Genomic DNA, 19,449 nt, shown 5'->3' on the forward strand with positions numbered 1-19,449 from the left:
GGTCCAATCAGCACAATAAAGAAAGTTGTGATCATTCGTTCACTGAATTTTCGTTTGTTCCCCCCTTCCACCACAAATCTTAAAACATGGTAGGTTCCCATGGGGTCCTGTTCCTCCTTCTTTTGTTTGACCTTCTTTTTCCGAGGTAAGGGCAGTACTGAGTTTTGCTGTGAGTGTTACTAGCCTTAATTACATTGAAGGTCCTTTAGGACAGCAAATCAGTGTTGTTGTTTTTTTAAAGAATATTCATGGTAAAACAAGGTCAAGAACCTCCAATCTAGGTAATAAACGGTAGATAAAAAGCAAAGACTTTTATTTGACATAATCATGAAATTCATTGAAGTGACATCCTCGGAGGTCTTCCTGGCCCCACATGACACAGACAAGCAACCAATTTGCAATTATCTGAGCCTCTTGATTTAAGAAGCGTAGGTTTTCAGCCAAAGAGATCCACCTTGGGTGCTGATTTCAAAGCCAATATTCCTCTTGACTACGACTGTAAAAAGTGGGGCCACAGTTGCATTCATTGTTCAGTGAGCTTGTCCACATAGTTAAACCCACCGACAGCAATGAATGTTAATTGTGACCTTTTGTGCTTGTGAAACCCTGCAAGGGAAGATTTGCTCCCTCATCTCTTCCCCTCCCCTCACCGAAAAACCCAAATCTTGTGCGCTGGTATTGCGGCTGTCTTCAGCGAAAGGTCTGCACGCATGAAGCAAAGAGGAGGATGGTTAGCTGGAGGGTACAATCAACGGTCGATGGTTTTCACTTTAATCCCAAACTCACCGACAGCGTTGAATGTTCACTGAAGCAACCACAAGAAGCAGAACTCCACAGACTTCACAGTATCCGCCCGCAAATGTCTGAAAGTAGGGGAGGAGGGAGAGAAATTTTAAGAAAAGACAATGATTCCAGTTCCATAGAAAACTCAGTTTTAATTTGGTGGTCCCCCAACACTTGACCATTGGCCCATCCTGTTAAATTGTTCTGTCAAATAATTCTCAGCAAATAATTCCTGTGAGCCATTTAATGTAATTTCAGGGACTGCGGGTACAGGAATAGTGGGCGACACAGCCCTCAAATCCTGGGAGGAAAGTCTAACATCAGATCAAAGCGTCCCCCCTGGTTTATCTTTTCTTCAAAACAAAACAAAATCTGGGAAGGAAATTGTGCAGAATAGTAATAGCTTTAGTCCATTGTTCAGATCCAAAAATGCCTAGCATTTATATAGCACTTTGCTGTTCTAAGAGCATAACATACATGATCTAATAGACCCTTACAACAACCGTATAAGGCAGGTCATTATTATTTTTCCCAAGTTAGAGAACTGAGCTTGCCTCAGGCTACTGAATGAAGTCAGGATAGAGACAGAGACAGAGATTTGGAGTGGGGACATCTCTGTGCACAACTCAGTCTCTCAGCTTCCGAGTTCCCAACTGTGTTATCTCTCCCCCCCTTCCCCATACTCCTATCCTGGAGTTTCAGGCAATTCATTGCATCGTTTGTGCTCCTAAACGTAACAATAATTCTTTAAATATCCCATATAAAATAGCACAATTTCAATGTTAAACATTAAATATATATCAATATTAATTTGAGATACACATGGCCCCAACTGCCTCAGTTCAGACTTGTCCCTGATCACACACAAAAAAACCCAACATAATAGAAACCATAACAACTTTCAGCAAATCTCCAGGCTTGGTCTAAGGTGAGTTTCTAAGTGAAGGAATTCCATAATTGTGGGAAACATAATTGAATACTTTCTACCTTCTGGTCCCTGCCTTCATACGTCCCTGTTTCCTCCATTGTGTTGATATTTGGATTGTAAGCGCATTAATGGTGTAAACCTGTCCTCTCATGTTGTTGCTGTTGTTGTTGTTAAGAACTATTTATATGGAGGGGACTGTCTTACTAATCATACTTGGTTGTTGTACGCAAGGATAGGGTGATGAAGATTAGCTTCTCAAGTAGTTTTCGATCACAATGGGTCATGGGAGAAGAGGAGCAGCCCAATCCCACACCTGGTTATTTATGAGTGAGTCCTGTTGAGTTTATTGGGACTTACTCCCAAGTAAGCATGCCTAGGTTTTGACCAAAGTTTCCTACAAATATTGGGAAGTTTAAGCAAGAGCTCTTTTTAATGCCTCAGGGCATTATTTCAATTTTGGACTTTCTGAGTTAGTTCGCATTTATTTCTAATTTATAAAGTGATTTATGTGCTGTCCTTTGGGGCGCAGCCCACCCAAGCCTACAACCTTATAAAAATAATGCAGTATAAAAACTAACAAGGGTATTAACAGTTTTCTGAAAAACAAAGGCCAGTTTAAACAAATAACCACCAGCAGTATAAGCTGAAGCCCAAATAGCTTCAACAATAACATTCTTAATAAAATAATGCATGCTACCACACACAAAAACGTGATTCAAGCAGCAAAGGAACTGCTCCTAGTATGTCCTTCCCAGACTGCTACATTGGATTATTGCTTTTAATTCTATTTCTAAGCCAAAACTTGAGTAGACATCTCGGCCTAACTAGAAGAATAAAATTGTAGACTGCTCAGCACAGACCGGGTTCAAATACTCAGCCATTAAGTCACTGGTGCCTGTGTTTCTCACCCTAACCTACATCACACGATTGCTATGAGAATCAAATGGGTTAGGGGGCTATTGTAAATTAACCACAAGTGTCATGTGAACAGTTCAGTCATCTGACTCCACTCATTGAGCTGGGGCGGTATGGTTGGCGTGGGAAATGCTGCTGAAAATTGCCTTCTTGTTGAAGCCATCTCCAGCCCTGCTGCAATGTGTAGGATTCTTACCAGAGATCATTCTTTGCTGTTCTGAGTAGATTAAGACATACCTTTCCTAGTCAAAATAAAATAAAACCGTGCTTTTCCTCTTTCTGGTTGCTTGAGACTTCTGAGTAGTTTCAGCTCAGCCAGACTTATTCAGTATTCACATCACTGCAAGTCTTTTGTGCCTTATAGCCTTTTGAATGCATCTGCATGTGTTCACCATTGTCCCAATAAAGAGAGCAGACTTCATAGTTTGGGACCAGTCATGTTTAACGTCCTCCAATTATTCCCTTCCTTTCTGTATTTATTTTTCAGTTGCTGTCTTCTTCCTGTGACTCTATTCCCCACCACCACCTAATTCTGTATCTTACTTCCTTGGTATCAAACAGGCAAATGTGTCCCTTAGTTATGTCGGTTCCATTTCATTCAGTCTTCAAACAATAGAGCTGGCTGCTTCACATTTCCATTTTGCCTCCCCAATAAAGTACTGGAAAGCTCAGTACTACCATTCATTCTCCTGTTATTTCTCACCTTGAGTGCAATTCGAAAATCCCTATTCTCTCCTAAACTTTCAGTTCTGTGGTCTGCCTTTCACATTACGCACTGGGTAACAATGACTTCTCCCCCTGCCTCTTCCATCATCTGGTTTCCATCTTCTTCTTTTTAAAGAAACCCTGTGGATTGGCCATGTGTGCCTTTGCTGGTCTGCACTACAAATGCCAGATTTATTTTATGTTCGTTTCATATCTCCGGGCTTCTGAGAACATTCAGATTGGCTGAAACTTTTTTGTGTGTTCTTTATTTAAGGTTAGTAGGTCATAAATAAACCAAAACACTTTTCCTTGCTCTGAGCAATATGGTCATAAGCGTACATGAAATATCACTTCTAAAAAAGAAGGAACCTAACATGACTTGACAGGAGTACACGAGGAAGTAGTTCATTGTGTTGCTTTAAAGGCCATGGGGATTTCGGCTGTGGAAGTTGTCTGTCTTAGGAATAGATTAAATATCTTGTCTGATGACCTGTACTTAATTTAAGTGGCTGCTTTTGCCAGCTCTTCCAGAGGGCGAATATGTGAAATAGAGCATCTCATCTTCCGTCTTCAATCCTTTGCATCGTCTTTGATGGCTTGACCTAAATTGAAAATATGGGTGCTGTGTTGCAGAGAACATTTGCGTTACTGCTAGGCCAAGCGACATCTTTTAAATGGTTAATTAAAATGAAACAATGTTGTTCATTCATTCATCTATTTATCTGGAGGCCAAGAAGAACTTAAGGCCATTAATTTACTCAAATATATGTTTTGTGTTTACTTTAATAAGCAGATCCTATGCATATTATATATAATGAAAACCTTTCTCCAACGAATTGGGGTGGGGTGCTGTCAACCTTGAGTGTACTTTTCACTGTAGAACTGTCACAAAAGTAGACCTATAACATAATCCTTTATATGTTACTGGCACTCTCACAGTAGTAAACATGTTTCCCGATTTCAGTCGTTTCCCCCCTCCCCAAGTACATAAAAGGCACCTGAGACATAATAAGTCCATCAATCAAATCCTGGGTTCGGCGTCTTTCTTTTGTCTCAAGTGGTATGATATGTTGGGGTAAAAAAAATCCAACTGGCATAAAATATATCCAGAAAATCCCAATTGATTCTTGTGTTTTGGGTTCCCTTTTTTTTTGCCCCAGATGGTGAAATGTCTTAGGCAAAAGAATGTTCCACATGGCTTTTCAAACAAAAACTGATCTAGAGAAGTAAAATTAAGTGTCTTTCTTCTGACACAACACATCGCTTTTTTGCGGGGGGGGGGGGACGCACACATTTTTGCCACCCCAATAGGTATGGGAATTTGCCTTGGGAGAGTAAAATTGTCTGCCAAACCATCTAGGTAGGTTTATTTGTTCCTGTAGAAGAAATCAAATAAAACAGGACACTGATGACACCATAATTTCCAGAAACCAGGAGAGATTTTTCTGGCTCCTTTGCTTATCGTGAAAAGTACCAGGTACATTAATGCATGGCACTGTATACATAAAAATAATTGGCATGACTCAGGCAATGTTAAGCACTATCAAGTCTTGCTGATTTCAAGGGCAATGACATGCATGTAATTGAATCACTCAAGTTGAAATAAATTAGACGTAAAGGTGGTTAGCAATGGCTGCACTGGGCCTACCGTTTTGGAGAGATCTAATAGTTTCTCTGGCTATAAAGAAATAATCATGAAGGATTTGCTCTATCAAGAGTTAATTGCGGTGATTGTTGACATTAATGACTTTCACAGTGAAGCTGATTCCCAGAGGACACTACCAATTAGCACTGTTATCTCTGACACTATTGGGTTTCCACATGCAGACTTTGCTTCGTAACTGAACATGATAGCTTCTGCAGAGAAGGAAACTATTTCATTATTACTTCTGTAAGTTTGGGATGTTTCACACCCCGTCTTTTTTCTTTGCTTTCTCACCTCTATGTATTCACTTGTAGAAAGATTAATAAGTTATGTTAACAGAGCGCTGGACCACACATTGTTCTTGCCATGGGAATGCTACCCAAAATAGGATAGCTGTGACAAGTTCTCCACTTCCCCGCTCTGCTGCCTGTTTATACGCAATTACTCACTCATGATGGTTACACCCCATGTGAAATCTCAGCACCACATTCCTCTTGGCTGCTAGAAGGATGGAGAAATATACTAGGTGATAGCTGTACTCCACACAGTAAAAACTTGCAAATGTAACTGTGAAAGGTTTAGACGGCATCCCTGAGGCAAGAGTAATTTAAGCTTAGCTCTTATGTTACAATTCCACAAAACCCAAACTTGGCTCAAGTGGCAAATTCAGAGCACATTACAGCTGCCCACGAGGTAATGTGAGTGTTGAGCTTCCTTCGTTGCATGGCTAGATGAATAGTTTTTGCTCGACCGGATGATTGCATTTGTATTCCACCTTTCTTCCAAGGTGCTCAAGATGGCAAACATGGTTCACCCGCTCCATTTAATTCTCATAGGAACCATCTGAGGTAGGGCAGGCTGAGAGACAAAGTCTGGGCCAAGGTCACCCAGTGATCAGCCTGGAACTTTGCTGCTAATGGTGGCTAGACTAAAGCAGACCATCAAAGCTAATGACGTTCACTTGCTCAGCACGAAGCATTCAACACTAGTGTACAATTTAGTAGTTCCATTTCACTAAATGCCCATCCTTCACGAATTTGTCTACTCCTTCATAAAAGGCATCTCAGCTAGTGGCCATAATAACTTGTGGTAATGAATTCTGTATGTTAATTAAATGTTGTTTGAATAACTGCTTCATTTTGTCCGTGCTGAACTTTGTGCCAATCCATTACATTGGGTGACACTAACTACTACTATTAGAAAGGCAAGAGATTTTTCCTCCGTCCAAAATTCTGTCATACTCTAATATGACCGTGAAATAAATCTCAGACCAGAGCTATGCTGGTGAAGAGGCTGGGTATTTAAAACAGGAGAATTATTTTTCAAAGCTGGGATCATCAAGCAGAGTAAGTAGGATTATCTTCATCCCAATTGTTTCCCATGCCAGTGAATGGCTGCCACATGGCTGCAATATGTTCTTCAACAGTTTGGGTGGGAGCAAAAAAATGAAATCAGCAGAAAATTTCTAAGAACTATCACATCAAAAACTCATCCGTACCAACACCAGTCACCAACATGGTTAACAAACAGTTAACCAGTTAAGCTTATTACAGGTATTGGGAAATGGGGAGGAAGCTTCCTTTAGAAAATGTAAATCTTGCCTGAGATTAAGGGTCTCATGCTCTACCGACTGAACTAAAGAACTGGGCCAAAGCATACCTCAGAAGGGAGGATTCAGGGACACCCCACCCCCGGCAAAGGAATTAATCAGATAATTTATCAGAATATTATTTTCCAAGAAATTTCAACTCAACCCTAAAATTAATTTCCATCCATATGTTTGCGGCAGTTATTCACAGTACTTAAACTGACTATTGGAAATGCAGTGCTTTCAGGTTTTAGAGTCGGTGGTTTGGTGGTTTCTTCCTACACTTTAATATAAATATGCTATTAAACTTAATACTTTTGTGGCTGAGGGAAAGCAATAACAAAGTATAACTTCATAAATGCAACTGCCCATGCTGTGCTTCAAATAGCCGATTTGCACAAGAAACAGCACCCAAAGCAACTGTCTGCTGCACATCAAAGATGGAAGTTAATTTGCAACCAGTAGAAGTATTGGGATTTGGCTCAAATGTAGCATTCTGCCTGCTGATGACAAATTGGCATAGAATCAATTCTAATTTGTAACAGCTTTGCTGATATTTATTGCATTGGTTTTATATTATTCATTTCAAAGTGCTTGGTTTCTTAATTATTATTAATTTATTTGCAATTTCAGTTTGTGATTAAATTAGTGTTTTTAATTAGTAGGCAATGTTAGTCGATCTTCAAGGTTCCCTTTTCTGACGTAAGGGGACAAAGTTAAACTGACAAAAGCACTGAGGTTCAATCTTAAATATCAAGTCTGAAAGGTTATGACAGAGTTGAGGGTACAGATGGACAAATATGCCGTTGTCAATTTCTCTCGTTTTCTCATTTTGCCAACCTCAAGTACAGTTCACTGCATTAGCTTGTGATTTTCTTTAAAGCCCTCATGAAAATCACCAGCATTTTAGTACACTTTTCTCCTAATATGTACACTTTTGCATGCTGTTTTGCCTGATATGCACATTTTGGAAAACAATTTCCCCTGATATAATGCACTTTATATGTTATCTTCACTAACACATGTATTTTATCTATCACTTTCTCCTCTAATATAACATTTTTTTCCAGCATTGCGTTGTTCAAGAACTGCACCACAAAATTCAGAAAGTGTAAATTTCAAACATGCAGCTGCTCTTTGGTCGGCATATTGTTTCGGGAAATGAGAAGTGAACCAAATTTACTCCCCACCTAGCTGAGGGACATCAAAGTTCCCATCAGGTTGCAATTAGTGGCAAATCGTGCCATTTATCATCTTGTCTGCATTACAAAATTCTATAGAGATGTCATACGTCTCAGACAATGGACACAGAAATGGCACTTTATGTGGCCAGTCTTGGGGGAGAAAGTCCAGTTCAAAGAACAAGGTGTGGACAGGATAAGCAACTACAATGCTATGTATTACAAGAATAAACTAATTTCAATTATTCCTGGTTTGCTGCACAGTTTCAAAGATGGTATGTGTTCTTGGTATCTGTGATAGTGGGGAAACGATCTCAAACGTGTGTGTGAACAGGAAGCCCGGCATCTAGCAGAAACTGAAAAAACAGTGTGTTGCGATGCTTGTCCAAAACTCCTTTAGTGATCCATTTATACTAGCCTCCTCTAAGCAGGTGTGTTCCAAATATAATTGGAAGTCAACTTCCATCTTTCCTGACGTTGGTGGTTGGGGCTGATGGGAGTTTCAGCTGCAGCACAAAGCACCACCAAGTTGGGGAAAGATGATTTATACCAGACTGTGGAAATACACTGTATTCACAGCTCTCATACAGATGGCTTTGTAAGGTGTGAGTAGTATCACAGACGATGCTTCTTGGTGTTCAGCATTCATCATTTTGCAGTGCCTATGATTCAACTGTGCAATGCAGAGAAAGCACAGCAGCGTCGCATCTGAAGTTGCATCAATAGAGGCAAGTGGTGGTTTATCTAACAATGGAAACTTGTACCAAAATAAGAAACCACAAACCGATTGATATAACGAGCACTCACACTTTACATTGTGGGTGCCCTTTGCGGGATTGCGCATGGTGCTACAGTTCCTAGGGAGCTTACTGGCAAACTGGGGCTGGTTTGCCTCTCAGTGTTAATTTTTGGAGGTTCACACCCAGCCTCAGTAACCAAGTTTCTTGCTGGGAGGTGGGGCCAGCCCCATTTATAAATAGGGGGTGGAGCCAACAATAGCCAGGCAGTCGGCTCTGGAGATTCCTCCTCCCTACCTTACCTTTGTTTAATGTTTCTTGTTTGTAGGTTAACGTTTTCTTCCTATTTAACAGGTGCTGCTATAGTCTTTGACTTGTTGCTGTTGAAGGACCAGGAAGAAATTTTCCTGCATTGGCAGCTTTTGTCTTCCCCGTAGCAATTCGTCACAACTTTGTTGGTTATCGCCTTGGGTGGAATCCTTCAGTCTTTTCTTCCCTATGGGGGGGGGCGTGAAGTGGAGACTCACCCCCCCAGTGGCGGCGATTCCAGGGTCCCCTTCTTAAAGGGGTTCTATATATGTGTGTGTCACTGGCCATACACTGAAAGGTCATCAGTGAACTAACTTGGCTGCCTGCTATACTTACGTCTCGCAGAGCACCCCCATATCCCATTTACCTTGTTGAGCCCCAGCAGTCATTGCCAAGTCATGGAAAGAATATGCAATTACCAGTAATTTGTCACATAAAGACAGCAGAGATCACCACCTATTTTAGTATTTGGAGAACTCAGGTTTAGGCTGATGGTAAAGTGTCTTTGTTTTTCAAACACGGATAACACTTGCCCTGATGTTAGTGCAGTAGCTATTGATGGTCCTGGATAGATAAGTGTACTCAACGCTGGGACTGCTCTTCAGTGTCAGGGGTATGCTGAACTGGTTTTCTAGTCATGCATACTAGTCAACCGATGTTGCATGGAATGTGATGCGAGTATGAGACACCTCTGTCCATCAACTGCTATGGATTTTGAAAACAAGACCGAATTGTTCAAAGTTCTTGTAGAGATTATCTCAAGGCGTATCTACAAAATAATCTTGATTAGCCAGCAATTTCCACCATCCATCATTTTGACATTAGTACTGTCACCCCATGCAACCATGAAGAAATGCAATCAAGAATAACGTTCCTCATGTAAGATGCTGCTTTCACTGATAACTGCTTGAGAAAACAGATCAGGACTCTTGAATCTTACACTGAAGCCTTCGCCATTTTATTCTTTTTGCAGATTTCTGTTAAGCTGTGGCTTTGGTCTAGCAAAGCACTTTACACACAGAGATGTTTGTGATATTGCTATGAAACTTGGTGAGAAGATGACCAAGGCATTGATTCTCTTTCATGAATCCATAGCTTGAGATGCCACGTCATCATTTGCAGGAAGCAGGACCTCACAGCATGGGACATGTAGTCAGTCTTCAGGATTTCAGACACACTCATATCTTCAGTGTTGAAACTCATGGAGTTCAATACATGTTTTTAGGTAGGATTGAAAGGTACTTTGCACTGATGTACAACTGTGGTGAATATATATCACTGAATGAAGAGATGCAAGCGCTGCTTTTCACATGATAGTTCCATCAAATACATTTAATCAATAAAAGAAATGTTACAATAACATATCATGCATTGCTGTCTACTAGGCTATTCATGTATGGGCATAGCTGTCAACTTTTCCCTTTTCTTACGAAGAATCCTATTTGGAATAAGGGAATTTCCCTTAAAAAACGGAAAACGTTGACAGCTATGTGTATGGGGGTGAAGAAGTGGTTACTTGCAACCTCTGTCAGCGCAGGGGTTATAATTGGAGAAACGGGATGGAAACCACATTGGATTACACTTTCACAGGTTTAGGATTTTTGCTATGAAGTGATTACTGTGGATGTAAAACAGACTGCTCTGGAAAATGTCCGCGTCAGAAGAATGAATTGCAATGAAGACATCTGTGGTCATGTACATGTCAATGTCACTGATGAAATTTTGGTATGCAGTGCACTCATGCGAATACACCCTCAAAGCATAAAACACCAAAAGAACATATGTTATTATTCTACATCTTATTACATCTGAAAGGCTGGTATTACATTGGAATAACTTCATGTATAAATTTTACATGTTTTTAGATGCTCCTAATGTCTTTATATTATTATAAAATGTATTGTTTTGCTAGTTTGATGTTTGCCGCCCTGGGGCTCTTTTGGGAATATTATATATTATATATTATATATTATATATATATTTATCTATATAGATATAGATATAGATATAGATATAGATATAGATATAGATATAGATATAGATATAGATATATAGATATAGATATAGATATATATATATAGATATATAGATATATAGATATATATAGATAGATATAGATATAGATATATAGATATATATATATAGATATAGAGCATTTTTGCAGTTTCCATCACTGAAGCAGCCATTTTGGGAAAAGGCCACTGCTGCCCAGCAGGGCTGAAACTGGGTTGCTCCTAAATATTATTTTGATCAGTTTGGAAACCATGCATTTGAACTATTTTTGTTTGTTTAAAGGTAAAGGTAAAGGTAAAGGTAAAGGGACCCCTGACCATTAGATCCAGTCGTGACCCAACTCTGGGGTTGTGGCGCTCATCTCGCTTTACTGGCCTTCCGGGTCATGTGGCCAGGATGACTAAGCCACATGTACAGCTTCCGGGTCATGTGGCCAGGATGACTAAGCCATTTCTGGCGAACCAGAGCAGCGCACGGAAACGCCATTTACCTTCCCGCAGGAGCGGTACCTATTTATCTACTTGCACTTTGACATGCTTTCGAACTGCTAGGTTGGCAGGAGCAGGGACCGAGCAACGGGAGCTCACCCCGTTGCGGGGATTCGAACTGCCGACCTTCTGATCGGCAAGTCCTAGGCTCTGTGATTTAACCCACAGCGCCACCCGTGTCCCTTTTTCTTTGTTTCTTTGTTTCTATTACAATGTGTAAGACTCTACCAGTTGCTGGGAATCACAGGTGAGGAGGGTGATGTTGAGCTCATGTCCTGCTTCTGTACTTCCCATGGGCACCTGGTTGGCTTCCATGAGAACAAGATGCTGGACTCAAAGGGCCATTGGCCTGATCCAGCAGTGCTTTTCTTATGTTTATATTCTCGCACAAAAAACCCCAACAACATTAACATCTGCGCTACTACAACTGGTTTCAAAATTTCCATTCACTTAGTTACACATCCCTTTTTCAAGAATGGTGTCTATTCTGTTCTACATATCAGATTGGTTTGTCGTTGGTTGCTGCGTTCAGTTTTCAAAAATGCCGAAGAAAAATCCAGGTATCAGATATTGCCAAGGTTTTGACAAAGTGAATGGCCATAGGCAAACGTAGGAATAGGTAGAGAAGTAAAAGAGAATGGAAGGTGTTTTGCAAGCCCATTTGTTTTTCATTCAGCTGACATCAGTCTACACCAACCTCACCTTTAGTGGCAGGTAGAGACGTACCTCAGATTTTCCTTATTTAATATTTGCCATTTTTCCTGGTTTCAACTTCATGCCGTCTTGAAGATTCTCTTGCACTGCACATTCATCATATTGCTGCAATCTGAGAAAATAAATGCAACTTGTTATATCAGCAACCAAAGGACCAAATTATTACACCTGCCATTTCCTAATTTGCAAACAGTGTAGGATTTTGCATATAAAATCTGTTGTAAGAAATTTTGTTATCCGAATATAATATGTAATATTCTGCAAGGAAGACCATAGGTAGGAAGATGGTGCATTTCAATATGAAATACCACTGTATCTCACTGGGTGAATTCTATGTCCCCAGTACATTTCTGAGCACAATTCAAAGTGTTCGTGCTGACCTTTATAGCCCTAAATGGCCTCAGTCCTGTATATCTGAAGGAACTTCTCCACCCCCATCGTCCAGTCTGGACACTGAGGTTCAGCTCCGAGGGCCTTCTGGCAGTTCCCCCTTGTGAGAAACAAAGCTACAGGGAAGAAGACCTTTTCGGTAGTGGCGTCCACCCTGTGGAATGCCTTCCCATCAGATGTCAAGGAGATAAACAACAATTTGACTTTTATAAGGCATCTGAAGGCAGTCCTGTACAGGGAAGTTTTGAATAGTTAATGTTTTATTGTGCTTTTAATATTTTATTGGAAGCTGTCCAGAACGGCTGGAACAACCCAGTCAGATGGGTGGCATATTATTATTATTATTATTATTATTATTAGTTGTTGTTGTTGTTGTTAAGCAATAAATAAAATGTGTAGAAGAGCAGTGCAGTTTAGTCACATTAACTCTTTATGTTGTTACCACCATTAATTTTTTAAAAAAATCTGAATTCTGAAGGAAGCTGGCAGTTGTGCACCAGATGTGAAAGTGCTTGACATGAATATGCACCGATCAAGTAGGATCAGAAAATCAGTATGCATGTTCATCGTTTCCTACTGCCGGGGAGCCTATTATTGACCCAAAAGATTATTCTGGTGGCACTTGAAGTACGTTTACTTGCTCTCTGAAAATGGAGTGCACTGTTGAAATAAAGCTCTCCAACTAATAATGCATGTGTGCACGGCAATCCTACAGAGATGGGATGCTGGTGATCCATGCTAATTTCAGAACAAGCACATGCGTGGGGGCTATTGCTAACCGACCTGCCTGAGGAAGTGCAAAGATTGCAAACAGAACGACATTATCCACAGAGATTCCATTGGGTCCGGCTGATCTAATCTTGCTTCCTGGAGGAATTTTCTCTAACGAGCAACTCCAAATGGGCAGTACAGTATATAAATAATGATTATCCTCTTATCTCTTCTAGGTCACAAGCTCCAATGCATGCACAGAAGTTTATTGGTTGCAACATCTTTCACGTTAATTTCAGCAGAGTGTGCTACAGAGACATGCGAGAGCACACATGCCTCTCTAGCTTAATTCATTAAAGAATATATGTATTCTGCCTTTTATCCCAGGGTAGGATACGGAGCATAAATAATAAAACACACAACAGTAAAATAATAAAATAAACTGTTTAAAAAGCAAACAGATGTGTCTAAAAACAACAGAGAATGGCCTTAATATTGACAATCCCACAATCCCTACATTGTGATCTGCCGCTTTACTTCAGTATGTGCCAACAGGACACACATTTGGGTTTACAAAAAGTTAAAGCACCAACGTCAAACCATAAAGTAATGGGTTACTTAAAACATACTTTCTCCTCACTTCTGGACTGCAAGATCTCCACTGTTTTGCTAATGGAACAGTCTCTTATTTCTAGAACCTAGTTTGGTTTTTATAAATTGTAATGCCTTCATCTGTTCTGTAAATCAACCACACAGGAGTGCAACTGCTTTCCTCATTATTATCCCCGAAGCAAATATTCTCATCCTGACTTCATGTTTAGGTTCGGATGATTTAACAAATATCTTGGCAATCCCATTTTCTAGACAGTGGGAACTGGAATCAGATTCTGGGAAAGAGTGAGTAGGCGAAGACACAGGAGCAACCTAGCAGAAATAATACTGTAGGAAACAGGATGGAAACGTGAAAATCAGCACACAACAAACTTAAGGCATCACACAGTGTCCTGTGTGCAGTTTCCCATGCACATTAATTTCCTTTTGTGAGGATTTTCTTTTTCTTTTTCTTTTTGGTTAACAGTTGTCCTGATTTGGCTTGGAAAGGCATTTGTTTTCTTTTTTTCATTGTGTGGGAGAGAATATACAGAGACCTCCTTTTTAAGTTGAGACGAGACTGCTGTACCTCAAATTTCCTGGATGAGTTTGCACAAGACTGTTAAATGGATTTCCAAAGTCTGTTTTCTCCTTCTGTACAGTCATGGCCAGGATAAAAAGGTAAAGGTACCCCTGCCCATACGGGCCAGTCTTGACAGACTCTAGGGTTGTGCGCCCATCTCACTCAAGAGGCCGGGGGCCAGCACTGTCCGGAGACACTTCCGGGTCACGTGGCCAGCGTGACAAGCTGCATCTGGCGAGCCAGCGCAGCACACGGAAACACTGTTTACCTTCCCGCTAGTAAGCGGTCCCTATTTATCTACTTGCACCTGGGGGTGCTTTCGAACTGCTAGGTTGGCAGGCGCTGGGACCGAACGATGGGAGCGCACCCCGCCGCGGGGATTCGAACCGCCGACCTTTCGATCGGCCAGGATAAACTTGGCCTTATTTAGTGCAATAAGAAATATATCTATACACGTGTGCAGGATGCAATTTCCCCTTTCCAATAGCAAAACAAAGCATTTGCAAATCAGTTTAGTGGGGACATTTCCCTGGGTTAAAAAAACCTGCTCAAGGGGCTGAGACTACATATTACTGATCATCTGTTCAGGAGGAGCCCTCTTCTCTCTCTTTCCTTCCCCCTGAACAGATAATTGGTAGTACAGAACACAATCTAATCCAACTTCTTCATCAGGCTTTCTTTCCCACCCTCCACCCCCAAGGGAAATGCATGCACTCATCTTCCCATCAGATCAGAACAAATGGCAGCATCAAGGAAGTTCAAAATATGACTATTGCAATTCTATCATGCAAAAGAAACATATGGTGCAGATTTGAAGATGTGTGGAGAATTTTTGCTATTTCAGCTAAATCTGTTGACCTGTCAAATGTTCAGCAAATAGCTATTAAATGAGTTAATGTTTATATTCAGCTTGCATTCTTTTGATGAAGAAGTTTATGTTTGGGCAGAATTGGTTTTTGGCTGGAGACATTCCCAGGGCTGCGCCATTATTGCCTTCAATAAGCAGGAAGTGACCTCAGCACAGCAGCCTTTTAGAGATTCTGTTAAGGAAACTGCAAGCTGAACTCAACCCAATGCATGCAAAACAAACAACAACAACAAAAGGGCTATGCACCACATCCCTAGAGACGGTACTGCTGTGAGGCAATTCAAGTTTGTTAGAGCCACCCCATTGTTTCACGGGGAAAGAGGGTGACATGAGTGAGCATGTTAGTAGCTCTCATCCTAAATGTTTTCTAATTCAGAGAGTGAAAAGAGAGACGCTAAGGAACCCTATAGCATTTTCTAATGACAGTGCTTTTTTCTGGAGGGACGCAGGGGTACGCATACCCCTAAAGATTTTGTGAATCTAAGTTTGGCCTCATTGAGTGGCAGTATTTCGATATGAGTAGGAAAATGAGAGTAGCCCTAAACATTTATTTATTTATTTTAGAAAAAAGCACTGGTACAGGATGTAATACTCCTCCTGCTTATGTTGACATGGGAAACCCTCTTGCGGGACACATCCTGCACATCATGCCCAATTTCATCAACTGATGGCAGTGGGACCAGCTTAGGATGCACAGAATCCCCACACCCAGAATGCCCCATTGCAGGGCTTTCTGTAGGAAGAGCAAATAAACTGTATTGTACTTTGCTGGTGGTGGTGGTGGACTTCCAAAAGATATGCAGCTTTATGCTTTTCAGTTCCCTCTTTAGCCTGCTGAAACCCTTGCTTTGTCAGGCTGCGCACAGGACTGCAACCACTCCACTCCCGTCCTCCCAATTCTGTGGTTCAGCGACTGCATTCAGCTCTTGTACTCTGTTGAATGTTCTAATCTGAGCTCTGAGCTGCCTCCACCCCCATCCATACCTTCTTCAATGGAAAGTGTGGAAAGTGGTCACTGGACCATGGATCTCTGTTGAAAATAGAGAGGTGTTATCTTTTTATGGAGACTCAAACGGCATGGCACAGCTAGATGTTAGTTAACATTTGTTTTAAATTCATCTTAGTGCTACAGCACCATGTAAACTCGCTTCTTGCCTTTTTGCTGCCTTTTCCATTCATTTCCTCTGCAGACTTCTAAAACCTCAAGTCCATTGGCAAATCTATTCCCAAAACTAATTTCTGAATGAAAGACTGAGATCCAGAGCTACTGCGAGTGTAGTGGTTCTGAGGTTTGTGCATGTCTGTGTGCATACCTGTTTGTAAACAGGTCCATCTTCAGTGGGACGCGGGTGGCGCTGTGGGTAAAAAGCCTCAGCGCCTAGGGCTTGCCGATTGAAAGGTCGGCGGTTCGAATCCCTGCGGTGGGGTGCGCTCCCGTTGCTCGGTCCCAGCGCCTGCCAACCTAGCAGTTCGAAACCACCCCCAGGTGCAAGTAGATAAATAGGGACCGCTTACTGGCGGGAAGGTAAACGGCGTTTCCGTGTGCTGCGCTGGCTCGCCAGATGCAGCTTTGTCACGCTGGCCACGTGACCCGGAAGTGTCTCCGGACAGTGCTGGCCCTCGGCCTCTCGAGTGAGATGGGCGCACAACCCTAGAGTCTGTCAAGACTGGCCCGTACGGGCAGGGGTAGCTTTAGCTTTACCATCTTCAAAAGCCAGTGGAGAGCCAATACAGATTTAAAACTTTTAAAAAAGCTTCCCAGCTAGTGATTTGACCTGCAATCACCACCCACTGGTGAAGGGAAAGAGCTGTAGCTCAGGGGTAGAGCACATGCTTTGCTATACAAAAAGTCCCAGGTTTGGATGTCCCTACCAATTTTCCCAAATATAGTATTCTTACATGATGATGGCTTGGCTTGGATGTCTGAATTAATGTTTTAGTTTGGACCCAAAGATATTTGACAATAATATTTGTATTTTTCTTTTTAAACTCTAATAAAACTACACGGTCAGAAAACACAGGCTTCTGATCGTAACGGATAATTAAAGAGAAATGTAACGAAGAAACAGGAATCAGGTGCGCACATGTACACGTTTTGTGCGCAATTCCCCAGCCCAAACAGAACATAGGAATCTGCATTATGCGGAGCCAGGGCACTGTTCCACCATCTACCTGGGTGGCAGCAAATCTCCATGATTGCTGGTTGCTCCATGGTCAGGCATGAGACATACCCAGCCGTACCAGGAGATGGCTGGTATTGAGTCTGGGACCTTCTGTGCGCAAATCAGTTGCTCTACAACTGAGCTAGAGCCCTTCCCCAGCCAGAGCTGGGCATACATAGTCTCGATCAGGCTGATGGAATTTAGGATGGGGAGATGGAGGCTGACTTAGTCTCCCTCCTGTCCCCTGCCAAACAACTGATTAGTGCTGTTGCTGAGTATCTGGCTGGAACAACCTGTATCCAGCCTTTGTCGCTGTGCACGCATGGAGCTGAAACAGGGCCAGGGCGAGCAAGGCATTTCCCACAGCATGTTTCTTGCCCAAGGACTGGATATATAATACCTAATGAACCAGGAACTAAAAAGCACTGTCTGGAAAGTATTACAGTAAAAGCAGTGAGATACATCACATGGGTATGTCTAATGGGTTTCTGTTGAAAGTGAGCTCTTTCCATAACCCTGCTGATTTACTGCTGTTCTCTAAGACTACACTGGAAGGTGAAAAAAGCCTATCTAAGCATTTCCAAGCACATGGGAAAATTACCGTAGGGTGGTTTTGGGTTTTTTTTTTTAACCTAGGCAACTAATTAGCCCCGAAAGCTACTTAGCGCTGCTTTGGACAAAAGAAACATCCCCAGCATTTTCATTTATGTTTTGGAAAATGACCTGAGGGTGTATCAGAAAGCGCAAATGGCTTTCCTGATGTTGTCTTAGCATACTCCTTGTTTTGTTTTTGTTTTAATTTTAAAATGTGATATTTACCAGTAATAGGCTTTCTATACTGACTGGGTATCGTGGAAAAGGAAGGTTCTTCTTCTGCTTCCTCCTAGTGGAATAATACCAACTAGCACTTCCTGAAGTCTTGAAGTTTCCAGATTAGGTAGACCAGGGGATGTTGCTGGACTCTTGGCTCTTATCATCCAGGACCATCGGCTACGCTGACTGGGGCTGATGGGAGTTGGAGTCCAGCAACACCTGGAGTTCCACAGCCAGGTTTACTACCCCTGGTGTAGTAGATGGCATTGCACCTGTCCTTAAGTGATTGTGTTATGCAGACAAAGTGATTTTCTCCTCCTGTTAGTGGTTCTGCCTTTGTATTGCGACACTGTGGAATCTCTCCTCCCCATGAATGGGAATCCTGTCTCATCACCCTCCATTGCCTCATCAGTAGGGATGGGGGAGAAATTTGGTTCACCTGACATCTAAAGGCAAGCCTATCAAATTCACATGCATATATAGTTGTCTCTTTCCATTAAAACAAATAGCCCTTGGCAGCACGGTAAAGCCTAATGGAGACTTGAGCCATAAGCTCTCACTGTTGCTAGTTAAGTGTGGGTCAGGGAAAGAATCAGCACAGGCAACCAGCTCTTATGGCTGGGAACACAAATGAACTCATGCTAAGCTGTGTCTGATCTCTGGAGATGCCTGGGCTTGACTTGGCATGGGCTCGGGGAGGGGCAAAAATCTGTATTTCATGTCCTACCCATTCCAGCTGGAGACTCGGACATCAGCCCTCCTCTCCTCGCAATTATTTTCTTCTCCTGCCACTGCTCTTGCTGTCATAATATGGCTGCGGAGCTTCTCATTAGGCACTTTTAGCAATTACATTGAGCCTGATTGGCTATGTGCAGCCAGTGATGTGATTGGACTGATTGTGTTTTTTTAGCATCAGACTGAATCCTTTATGGTTCTATGAGATTATCAGAACAGTATGTCTGGAAGCTATATGTATTCGGATATGCTATTTGGCAGAGTTCTGGTTATGAAATAATCTTTCTCTTGGCAAAGGAAAATGCCGGTGATCTTCTGCTGTACTGAAACACTTTGTTGAGGGGAATTATGGACCTTGATTGCCAACAGATGTAATCTTGTCAAACTAGGACAGGGAGAAAAATATGCCTCAAGGTGAAAAACCTGTCTGTAGAGAGATGTCAAAGCTGTCACCTGTCCATCCAAACCTTTCTTAGCACCTCTGTCTTTGAGAAATGAAGCAAGCTCCTTTCAACTGGGCATGTTGCCATTGCAACAGATGGTTACAAGTATAGGCAGCCAAGAGACCATGCTTGTGTTTGTAGCACAAA

The 19,449-nt window shown here is 41.7% G+C and overlaps 1 long non-coding RNA gene across 2 annotated transcripts in view; it reads right to left on the reverse strand.

Annotated features, from left to right (window-relative positions):
- Positions 1-296: 296 nt before the first annotated feature.
- Positions 297-19,449, reverse strand: part of LOC114598660 (uncharacterized) — a 96,180-nt gene continuing 77,027 nt past the window's right edge. Inside the window, exons 3-4 of one of the 2 annotated variants that reach the window (XR_013392854.1) lie at positions 12,019-12,118; positions 297-863 (exon numbers count right to left, since the gene is read on the reverse strand). This is a non-coding gene — a long non-coding RNA (uncharacterized LOC114598660). Of the gene's footprint in view, positions 864-11,093; positions 12,119-19,449 lie in introns of those variants that run through there. The other variant, XR_003707102.2, reaches the window with a different exon arrangement.

The sequence above is a fragment of the Podarcis muralis genome, chromosome 5 (assembly GCF_964188315.1).
Source record: "Podarcis muralis chromosome 5, rPodMur119.hap1.1, whole genome shotgun sequence".
NCBI classification, from domain to species: domain Eukaryota; kingdom Metazoa; phylum Chordata; class Lepidosauria; order Squamata; family Lacertidae; genus Podarcis; species Podarcis muralis.